This window comes from Salmo salar, chromosome 22 (assembly GCF_965601325.2).
Source record: "Salmo salar chromosome 22, fSalSal1, whole genome shotgun sequence".
Classification (NCBI taxonomy): domain Eukaryota; kingdom Metazoa; phylum Chordata; class Actinopteri; order Salmoniformes; family Salmonidae; genus Salmo; species Salmo salar.
In genome coordinates, this window is record NC_138312.1 from 60966200 (window position 1) to 60977500 (window position 11301).

The 11301-nt window shown below is 43.6% G+C and overlaps 1 protein-coding gene across 8 annotated transcripts in view; it reads right to left on the reverse strand.

The window, feature by feature from the left end:
* The window catches only part of atp2b2 (ATPase plasma membrane Ca2+ transporting 2), a 193599-nt gene extending 193225 nt beyond the window's left edge, over positions 1–374 (reverse strand). For 4 of the 8 annotated variants that reach the window (XM_045705375.2, XM_045705374.2, XM_045705373.2 and 1 more), the window contains exon 1: positions 201–374. The gene's annotated coding sequence lies outside the window, so the exon portion shown is untranslated. The remainder of the gene's footprint in view (positions 1–200) is intronic. The other 4 variants (XM_082967729.1, XM_082967728.1, XM_045705371.2 and 1 more) reach the window with 2 other exon arrangements.
* Between the last annotated feature and the right edge of the window lie 10927 nt (positions 375–11301).

The following is an 11301-nucleotide window of genomic DNA, read 5'->3' on the forward strand; positions in this document are numbered from 1 at the left end:
AGGAGAGAGGGAGAGAGAGAGAGAGAAAGAGACAGAGAGGAAAGAAAGACAGAGAGGAAAGAGAGACAGAGAGGGAAGAGAAAAGGAGAGAGGGAGAGAGAGAGAGAGAGAAGGATGAGAGTGTAGCAGGCGTTAGCTCTTGTGAGTCTATGTCAGTGACAGTGGCAGTAGTAAAGAGAAGCAGCACAGAGCAGTCGTACCGGTGATGAGTGAGGAGAGTGAGCCCAGGCTGCCCAGGAGCCGCATCGCGTGTGTGTGTGAGAGAGAGAAATGAGGACAGAACGGAGAGGAGGGAGGCTGCCTGCGACTGCAGTGGGAGCTGCGCAGAGTGAGCGCTCTGATGGCAGCAGCACACACCACAGCATAGCAGAGCCCAGAGAGAGAAAGAGAGAGAGAGAGAGAGAGAGAGAGAGAGAGAGAGAGAGAGAGAGAGAGAGAGCTGCAGGACTAAGCTACAGAGGCAGTGCAGCAACAGTGCAGGGATCTCTCTGTCATGAGGAGGAGGACCATTGCTCAGCACTGAGTCACATGGCCCCTCTCTCTCTCTGCTCCTCTCTCTCTCTGCCCCTATCTCTCTCTGCCCCTCTCTCTCTCTGCCCCTATCTCTCTGCTCCTCTCTCTCTGCCCCTCTCTCTCTGCCCCTCTCTCTCTCTGCTCCTCTCTCTCTGCTCCTCTCTCTCTCTGCTCCTCTCTCTCTGCCCCTCTCTCTCTCTGCCCCTATCTCTCTGCTCCCCTCTCTCTCTGCCCCTCTCTCTCTGCCCCTCTCTCTCTCTGCCCCTCTCTCTCTGCCCCTATCTCTCTGCTCCTCTCTCTCTCTGCTCCTCTCTCTCTCTGCCCCTCTCTCTCTGCCCCTCTCTCTCTGCCCCTCTCTCTCTGCCCCTCTCTCTCTGCTCCTCTCTCTCTCTGCTCTTCTCTCTCTGCCCCTCTCTCTCTCTGCCCCTATCTCTCTGCTCCTCTCTCTCTCTGCTCCTCTCTCTCTCTGCCCCTCTCTCTCTGCCCCCTCTCTCTGCCCCCCTCTCATCTCTGCTCCTCTCTCTCTGCCCCTCTCTCTCTCTGCCCCTATCTCTCTGCTCCTCTCTCTCTCTGCTCCTCTCTCTCTCTGCCCCTCTCTCTCTGCCCCTCTCTCTCTGCCCCCCTCTCTCTGCCCCCCTCTCTCTGCCCCTCTCTCTCTCTGCCCCTCTCTTTCTCTGCCCCCTCTCTCTCTCTGCCCCCTCTCTCTGCCCCCCTCTCATCTCTGCTCCTCTCTCTCTGCTCCTCTCTCTCTGCCCCTCTCTCTCTCTGCCCCTCTCACTCTGCCTCTCTGCCTCTCCACAAAAAAAAATGTATAGCTATTTGGAGATCAAAAACTCAAGCCATTATCACCGTGTTGCTGTTGCGCCATACGCCTCAGAATAGGAGACGGAACATTCGCCTCAGAATAGGAGACTGAACATTCACCTCAGAATAGGAGACTGAACATTCACCTCAGTCAATAGAGGACTGAACATTCACCTCAGTCAATAGAGAACTGAACATTCACCTCAGTCAATAGAGGACTGAACATTCACCTCAGAATAGGAGACTGAACATTCACCTCAGTCAATAGAGGACTGAACATTCACCTCAGTCAATAGAGGACTGAACATTCACCTCAGTCAATAGAGGACTGAACATTCTACAAACACGTCATACAATAATTAGCTTCCTGCTACGCACTAGCTCAGCACCGGGATTGAACCTCTAGTTTAGTTTTCATGTCAAACATCAGTTACCGAGCCAGTGTCATTTATTACAGCCATCCTTTGCAATGTGTTGAGAAAAAGTTCTGCTGTTCCCTGCAGATGCGTCGATGTGCTCTCCACAGAGAGGAAGAGATGAAGAAGCAAGAGGTTTCACTCTCGCCAAAATCTGTACAAATCAAGACCAATGGGTTTCTATGGGTTTATTTTGGACCTAAGCTTGTCGCCTGTCTTCCCACACGGAGACATAAGCATCTCGTCATTATATACAGTGAGGGGGAAAAAGTATTTGATCCCCTGCTGATTTTCTACGTTTTCCCACTGACAAAGAAATGATCAGTCTATCATTTTAATGGTATGTTTATTTGAACAGTGAGAGACAGAATAACAAAAAAAAATCCAGAAAAACGCATATCAAAAATGTTATAAATTGATTTGCATTTTAATGAGGGAAATAAGTATTTGACCCCCTCTCAATCAGAAAGATTTCTGGCTCCCAGGTGTCTTTTATACAGGTAACGAGCTGAGATTAGGAGCACACTCTTAAAGGGAGTGCTCCTAATCTCAGTTTGTTACCTGTATAAAAGACACCTGTCCACAGAAGCAATCAATCAATCAGATTCCAAACTCTCCACCATGGCCAAGACCAAAGAGCTCTCCAAGGACGTCAGGGACAAGATTGTAGACCTACACAAGGCTGGAATGGGCTACAAGACCATCGCCAAGCAGCTTGGTGAGAAGGTGACAACAGTTGGTGCGATTATTCGCAAATGGAAAAAACACAAAAGAACTGTCAATCTCTCTCGGCCTGGGGCTCCATGCAAGATCTCACCTCGTGGAGTTGCAATGATCATGAGAACGGTGAGGAATCAGCCCAGAACTACACGGGAGGATCTTGTCAATGATCTCAAGGCAGCTGCGACCATAGTCACCAAGAAAACAATTGGTAACACACTATGCCGTGAAGGACTGAAATCCTGCAGCGCCCGCAAGTTCCCCCTGCTCAAGAAAGCACATATACATGCCCGTCTGAAGTTTGCCAATGAACATCTGAATGATTCAGAGGACAACTGGGTGAAAGTGTTGTGGTCAGATGAGACCAAAATGGAGCTCTTTGGCATCAACTCAACTCGCCGTGTTTGGAGGAGGAGGAATGCTGCCTATGACCCCAAGAACACCATCCCCACCGTCAAACATGGAGGTGGAAACATTATGCTTTGGGGGTGTTTTTCTGCTAAGGGGACAGGACAACTTCACCGCATCAAAGGGACGATGGACGGGGCCATGTACCGTCAAATCTTGGGTGAGAACCTCCTTCCCTCAGCCAGGGCATTGAAAATGGGTCGTGGATGGGTATTCCAGCATGACAATGACCCAAAACATACGGCCAAGGCAACAAAGGAGTGGCTCAAGAAGAAGCACATTAAGGTCCTGGAGTGGCCTAGCCAGTCTCCAGGCCTTAATCCCATAGAAAATCTGTGGAGGGAGCTGAAGGTTCGACTTGCCAAACGTCAGCCTTGAAGCCTTAATGACTTGGAGAAGATCTGCAAAGAGGAGTGGGACAAAATCCCTCCTGAGATGTGTGCAAACCTGGTGGCCAACTACAAGAAACGTCTGACCTCTGTGATTGCCAACAAGGGTTTTGCCACCAAGTACTAAGTCATGTTTTGCAGAGGGGTCAAATACTTATTTCCCTCAGTAAAATGCAAATCAGTTTATAACATTTTTGACATGCGTTTTTCTGGATTTGTTTGTTGTTATTCTGTCTCTCACTGTTCAAATAAACCTACCATTAAAATTATAGACTGATCATTTATTTTTCAGTGGGCAAACGTACAAAATCAGCAGGGGATCAAATACTTTTTCCCCTCACTGTACAGATCTCTTCTCACCATAAAGCCAGCCAGCCATACAAACAGCCTTCCCTTCCACTTCAAGCCTTTTCACATTTGAAGTCTGATTTTCAACCACTGCAGAGGTCACTATTGGATCTAAAGTTAGTGCCAAATGCAAACAAAACAAAACCAAAAAAAATTCTAGGTCCCATAACCCAGATTTAAACAAATTTATAATGATTAGTCTGAACTGTACACAAATTGAGCGAGTTTCTTCCTTCAAATATCTTGATATATACCACTAGTCTACTATCTCTACTATCACTACTGACTAACACTAATTCTACTATCTCTACTATTACTACTGACTAACACTAGTTCTACTATCTCTACTATTACTACTGACTACCACTAGTCTACTATCTCTACTATTACTACTGACTACCACTAGTCTACTATCTCTACTATTACTACTGACTACCACTAGTCTACTATCTCTACTATTACTACTGACTACCACTAGTCTACTATCTCTACTATTACTACTGACTACCACTAGTCTACTATCACTACTGACTACCACTAGTCTACTATCTCTACTATTACTACTGACTACCACTAGTCTACTATCACTACTGACTACCACTAGTCTACTATCTCTACTATTACTACTGACTAACACTAATTCTACTATCTCTACTATCTCTACTATTACTACTGACTACCACTAGTCTACTATCTCTACTATCACTACTGACTACCACTAGTTCTACTATCTCTACTATTACTACTGACTACCACTAGTTCTACTATCTCTACTATCACTACTGACTAACACTAGTCTACTATCTCTACTATCACTACTGACTACCACTAGTTCTACTATCTCTACTATCACTACTGACTACCACTAGTCTACTATCTCTACTATCTCTACTGACTACCACTAGTCTACTATCACTACTATCACTACTGACTACCACTAGTTCTACTATCTCTACTATCACTACTGACTACCACTAGTCTACTATCTCTACTATTACTACTGACTACCACTAGTCTACTTTCTCTACTATTACTACTGACTACCACTAGTCTACTATCTCTACTATCTCTACTATTACTACTGACTACCACTAGTTCTACTATCTCTACTATTACTACTGACTACCACTAGTCTACTATCTCTACTATTACTACTGACTACCACTAGTCTACTATCTCTACTATCTCTACTATTACTACTGACTACCACTAGTTCTACTATCTCTACTATCACTACTGACTACCACTAGTCTACTATCTCTACTATCTCTACTATTACTACTGACTACCACTAGTTCTACTATCTCTACTATTACTACTGACTACCACTAGTCTACTATCTCTACTATCTCTACTATTACTACTGACTACCACTAGTCTACTATCTCTACTATTACTACTGACTTCCACTAGTCTACTATCTCTACTATCACTACTGACTACCACTAGTTCTACTATCTCTACTATCTCTACTATTACTACTGACTACCACTAGTTCTACTATCTCTACTATCACTACTGACTACCACTAGTCTACTATCTCTACTATCTCTACTATTACTACTGACTACCACTAGTTCTACTATCTCTACTATTACTACTGACTACCACTAGTCTACTATCTCTACTATCTCTACTATTACTACTGACTACCACTAGTCTACTATCTCTACTATTACTACTGACTTCCACTAGTCTACTATCTCTACTATCACTACTGACTACCACTAGTTCTACTATCTCTACTATCTCTACTATTACTACTGACTACCACTAGTCTACTATCTCTACTATTACTACTGACTTCCACTAGTCTACTATCTCTACTATCACTACTGACTACCACTAGTTCTACTATCTCTACTATCTCTACTATTACTACTGACTACCACTAGTTCTACTATCTCTACTATCTCTACTATTACTACTGACTACCACTAGTTCTACTATCCATTAGTTCACAAAGTGTCTCAGAGTATGGTATTTTCAGATATTTTTTTAACAGAGCGAGGATGACAGCGGGAAAATATGTAGGTTGTGTTAAAGGGCACTAGACCGGATTCAAACCTCTACCGTCGCCATAGACATGAGTAGAGGAGACTGCGGAATGACCTCTAATGGGCTCTAGTGACCTCTAATGTTCTCTAATGGGCTCTAGTGACCTCTAATGACCTCTAGTGACCTCTAGTGACTTCTAATGTTCTCTAATGACCTCTAGTGACCTCTAATGACCTCTAGTGACCTCTAGTGACCTCTAATGGCATCTAGTGACTTCTAATGGGCTCTAATGACCTCTAATGGCATCTAGTGGCTTCTAATGGGCTCTAGTGACCTCTAATGACCTCTAATGGCATCTAGTGAATTCTAATGGGCTCTAATGACCTCTAATGGCATCTAGTGACTTCTAATGGGCTCTAGTGACCTCTAGTGACCTCTAATGGCATCTAGTGAATTCTAATGGGCTCTAATGACCTCTAATGGCATCTAGTGACTTCTAATGGGCTCTAGTGACCTCTAATGACCTCTAATGGCATCTAGTGATCTCTAATGACCTCTAATGGCATCTAGTGACTTGTAATGGGCTCTAGTGAGCTCTAGTGACCTCTAGTGACCTCTAGTGACCTTTACACAAGCCACTTTTGCCTTTTAGATTTAGTTATTAGATTTATTTAACATTTATTTATTTTTTTATTTTTATTTCACCTTTATTTAACCAGGTAGGCAAGTTGAGAACAAGTTCTCATTTACAACTGCGACCTGGCCAAGATAAAGCAAAGCAGTTCGACACATACAACAACACAGAGTTACACATGGAGTAAAACAAACATACAGTCAATAATACAGTAGAAAAATAAGTCTATATACAATTTGAGCAAATGAGGTGAGATAAGGGAGGTAAAGGCAAAAAAGGCCATGGTGGCAAAGTAAATACAATATAGCAAGTAAAACACTGGAATGGTAGATTTGCAGTGGAAGAAAGTGCAAAGTACAAATAATGGGGTGCAAAGGAGCAAAATAAATAAATACAGTAGGGGAAGAGGTAGTTGTATGGGCTAAATTACAGATGAACTATGTACAGGTGCAGTGATCTGTGAGCTGCTCTGACAGCTGGTGCTTAAAGCTAGTGAGGGAGATGAAGTGTTTCCAGTTTCAGAGATTTTTGTAGTTCGTTCCAGTCATTGGCAGCAGAGAACTGGAAGGAGAGACGGCCAATGGAGGAATTGGCTTTGGGGATGACCAGAAAGATATACCTGCTGGAGCGCGTGCTAATTTAACAAGTCAAGTCAGTTAAAAACAAATTCTTATTGACAATGACGGCCTACCGAAAGGCAAAAGGCCTCCTGCGGGGATGGCAACTGGGATTAAAAATACAAATATAGAACAAAAACACACATCACGACAAGAGAGAGAACACAACACTACATAAAGAGAGACCTAAGACAACAACACAGCATGGTAGCAACACAACATGACAACAACATGGCAGCAGCACAACATGGTAGCAGCACAAAACATAGAACACACATTATTGGGCACAGACAACAGCACAAAGGGCAAGAATGTAGAGACAACAATACATCACGCAAAGCAGCTACAACTGTCAGAAAGAGTGTCCATGATTGAGTCTTTGAATGAAAATATGTTCAAGAGATTCTCCATAATGCGTCATGAACGGGTTACAGTGCCTTGCAAAAGTATTCATCCCCCTTGCTGTAATGGACATACACAAAATAGTCCAAATTGGTGAAGTGAAATGAAAAAAATAACTTATTTAAAAAAATAATAAAAAACTAAAATTAAAAAGTGCTGTGTGCATATGTATGTACCCCCTTTGCTATGAAGCCCCTAAATAAGATCTGGTGCAACCAATTACCTTCAGAAGTCACATAATAAGTTAAATAAATTCCACCTGTGTGCAATCTAAGTGTCACATGATCTCAGTATATATACACACCTGTTCTGAAAGGCCCCAGAGTCTGCAACACCACTAAGCAAGGGGCACCACCAAGCAAGCGGCACCATGAAGACCAAGGAGCTCTCCAAACAGGCCAGGAACAAAGTTGTGGAGAAGTACAGATTAGGGTTGGGTTATGAAAAAATATCAGAAACTTTGAACATCCCACGGAGCACCATAAAATCCATTATTAAAAAATGGAAAGAATATGGCACTACAACAAACCTGCCAAGAGAGGGCCGCCCACCAAAACTCACGGACCAGGCAAGGAGGGCATTAATCAGAGAGGCAACAAAGAGACCAAAGATAACCCTGAATGAGCTGCAAAGCTCCATAGCGGAGATTGGAGTATCTGTCCATAGGACCACTTTGCCGTACACTCCACAGAGCTGGGCTTTACAGAAGAGTGGCCAGAAAAAAAGCCATTGCTTAAAGCAAAAATAAGCAAGCACGTTTGGTGTTCGCCAAAAGGCATGTGGGAGACTCCCCAAACATATGGAAGAAGGTACTCTGGTCAGATGAGACTAAAATGTAGCTTTTTGGCCATCAAGGAAAACGCTATATCTGGCGCAAACCCAACACCTCTCATCACCCCGAGAATACCATCCCCACAGTGAAGCATGGTGGTGGCAGCATCATGTTGTGGGGATGTTTTTCATCGGCAGGGACTGGGAAACTGGTCAGAATTGAAGGAATGATGGATGGCGCTAAATACAGTGAAATTCGTGAGGGAAACCTGTTTCAGTCTTCCAGAAATTTGAGACTGGGACGGAGATTCAGCTTCCAGCAGGACAATGACCTAAGCACACTGATTAAAGCAACACTCGAGTGGTTTAAGGGGAAACATTTAAATGTCTTGGAATGGCCTAGTCAAAGCCCAGACTTGAATTCAATTGAGAATCTGTGGTATGACTTAAAGATTGCTGTACACCAGCGGAACCCATTTAACTTGAAGGAGCTGGAGCAGTTTTGCCTTGAAGAATGGGCATAAATCCCAGTGGACAGATGTGCCACACTTATAGAGACTTGCAGCTGTAATTGCTGCAAAAGGTGGCTCTACAAAGTATTGATTTTTGGGGGGATAAATAGTTATGCACGCTCAAGTTGTTTTTGTATTATTTGTTGTTTGTTTCACAATAAAAACATATTTTTCATCTTCAAAGTGGTAGGCATGTTGTGTAAATCAAATGATACACACCCCACAAAAATCCATTTGAATTCCAGGTAGTAAGGCAACAAAAAAGGAAAAATGCCAAGAGGGGTGAATACTTTCGCAAGCCACTGTACCATGCCTGCTGTTAGCTGCCATCACACCAACAAGAACAACCTATCCACCCAAAGACAAATACTAAATCAATGTCCTGTTCATGCTCCATTATCTAGGAATGTCTAAGACAGTCTTATACCCAGATCAGTTATAGTCTAACTCTGAGCTGCATATCTTAAGTAATGATGACAGATCAGTTATAGTCAGTTATAGTCTAACTCTGAGCTGCATATCTTATGTAATGATGACAGATCAGTTATAGTCTAACTCTGAGCTGCATATCTTCACTAATGATGACAGATCAGTTATAGTCTAACTCTGAGCTGCATATCTTCACTGATGATGACAGATCAGTTATAGTCTAACTCTGAGCTGCATATCTTCACTGATGATGACAGATAACAGGAGGAGGATGTGAGAGACAGGAAGGTGAGGAATCTTTCTCTCCCTTTTCAATCTACAGAATAAATTATCAATGTGTGTGTGTGTGTGTGTGTGTGTGTGTGTGTGTGTGTGTGTGTGTGTGTGTGTGTGTGTGTACACGTGTCAGAATGTGTGCCATTGCAAATTCTGAGTCTGTAATTCCTCATTATAAACCAGGCCTGATGCTGCCAATGCGTGTCACGCCATCACAGAGGGTCGTATGTGTGCCAACCACAAGAGGCTGAGTCCTCCAAGCTGCTTTCATCTGGCCCACAATGCATCAGGGAGATATCAAGAGCTGATTGGCCAGCATAAGAGCTGCTCTAATGAGAGCCCTGACACAGACACTATGGTAGCAGAAATAATATAGACAGCTATGACAGCTCTGTGTGTGTGTGTGTGTGTGTGTGTGTGTGTGTGTGTGTGTGTGTGTGTGTGTGTGTGTGTGTGTGTGTGTGTGTGTGTGTGTGTGTGTGTGTGTGTGTGTGTGTGTGTGTGTGTGTGTGTGTAATAGTTTACGTGAGAAAGCAACCAGAGGAAAAGTAGCAGCGGGTTGAATTATAAATAATTAAATGAGGGTCTTTTGACTTTATAAAATGACATTTAATTGGCTCTAATTACCAATCACAGATTGCCCCTTTAAAGACCATAGACATGTACCAATGAATTAATATAGACATCTACAGGATTAAAGCCACAGTCTGGGATCTGGCATTGATGCTGAAATCCCTAATCTAGGGATTTCACATGACTGGGAATACAGATATTCATCTGTTGGTCCCAGATCCCTTAATAAATAAAAAAAAGTAAAAAGTAAGGGTGTGGATCAGAAAACCAGTCAGTATCTGGTGTGACCATCATTTGCTTCATGCAGCACGACACATCTCCTTCACATAGAGTTGATCAGGCTGTTGATTGTGGCCATGCCTTATCATTCTAACACATGAGGTGATGGCACTGGGCCTCAGGATGTTGTCAAGGTATCTCTGTGCATTCAAATTGCCATCAATAAAATGCAATTGTGTTCATTGTCCGTAGCTTAAGCCTGCCCCATACCATAACCCCACCGTCACCATGGGACACTCTGTTCACAACGTTGGCATCAGCAAACCGCACGCCCACACAACGCCATCTGTGAAGAGCACACTTCTCCAGCGTGCCAGTGACCATCGAAGGTGAGCATTTGCCCACTGAATTCGGTTACGACACCGAACTGCAGTCAGGTCAAGACCCTGGTGAGGACGACGAGCACAGACGAGCTTCCCCCTGAGACGGTTTCCGACAGTTTGTGCTGAAATTCTTCGGTTGTGTAAACCCATAGTTTCATCAGATGTCCAGGGTGGCTGGTCTCAGACGATCCCGCAGGTGAAGAAGCAGGATGTGGAGGTCCTGGGTTGGCGTGGATACATGTGGTCTGTGGTTGTGAGGCTGGTTAGACATACTGCCAAATCCTCTAAAACGACATTGGAGGCGGCTTATGGTAGAGAAATTAACATTCAATTCTCTAGCAACAGCTCTGGTGGACATTTCTGCAGTCAGCATGCCAATTGAACGCTCCCTCAAAACTTGAGACATCTGTGGCAGCGTGTTGTGTGACAAAACTGCAGAATTTTAGAGTGCCATTTTATTGTCCCCAGTACAAGGTGCACCTGTGTAATGACCATGGTGTTCAATCAGCTTCTTGATATGCCACAGCTGTCAGGTAGATGGATTATCTTGGCAAAGGAGAAATGCTCACCAATGCTCACTAACAGTGATGTAAACAAATTTGTGCACAAAATTTGAGAGAAATAAGCTTTTTGTGCGTATGGAAAATGTAACATTTTACAGCGCCTCATAACAGCGTGGAAGAGAACTGCAACTGGTCTGAGTCCCAAATGGGACCCTAGTGCCCACAGGGCTCTGGTAAAAGTAGTGTACTACCCATAGGGCTCTGGTCAAACTAGTGCACTATATAGGGAACAGGGTCCCATTTGGGAAGCAGATTTATACCTCCTACTATACCCTACACTATAACTAACTTATTCTAACAAGAATCCCATCGATAGCATTCAATAT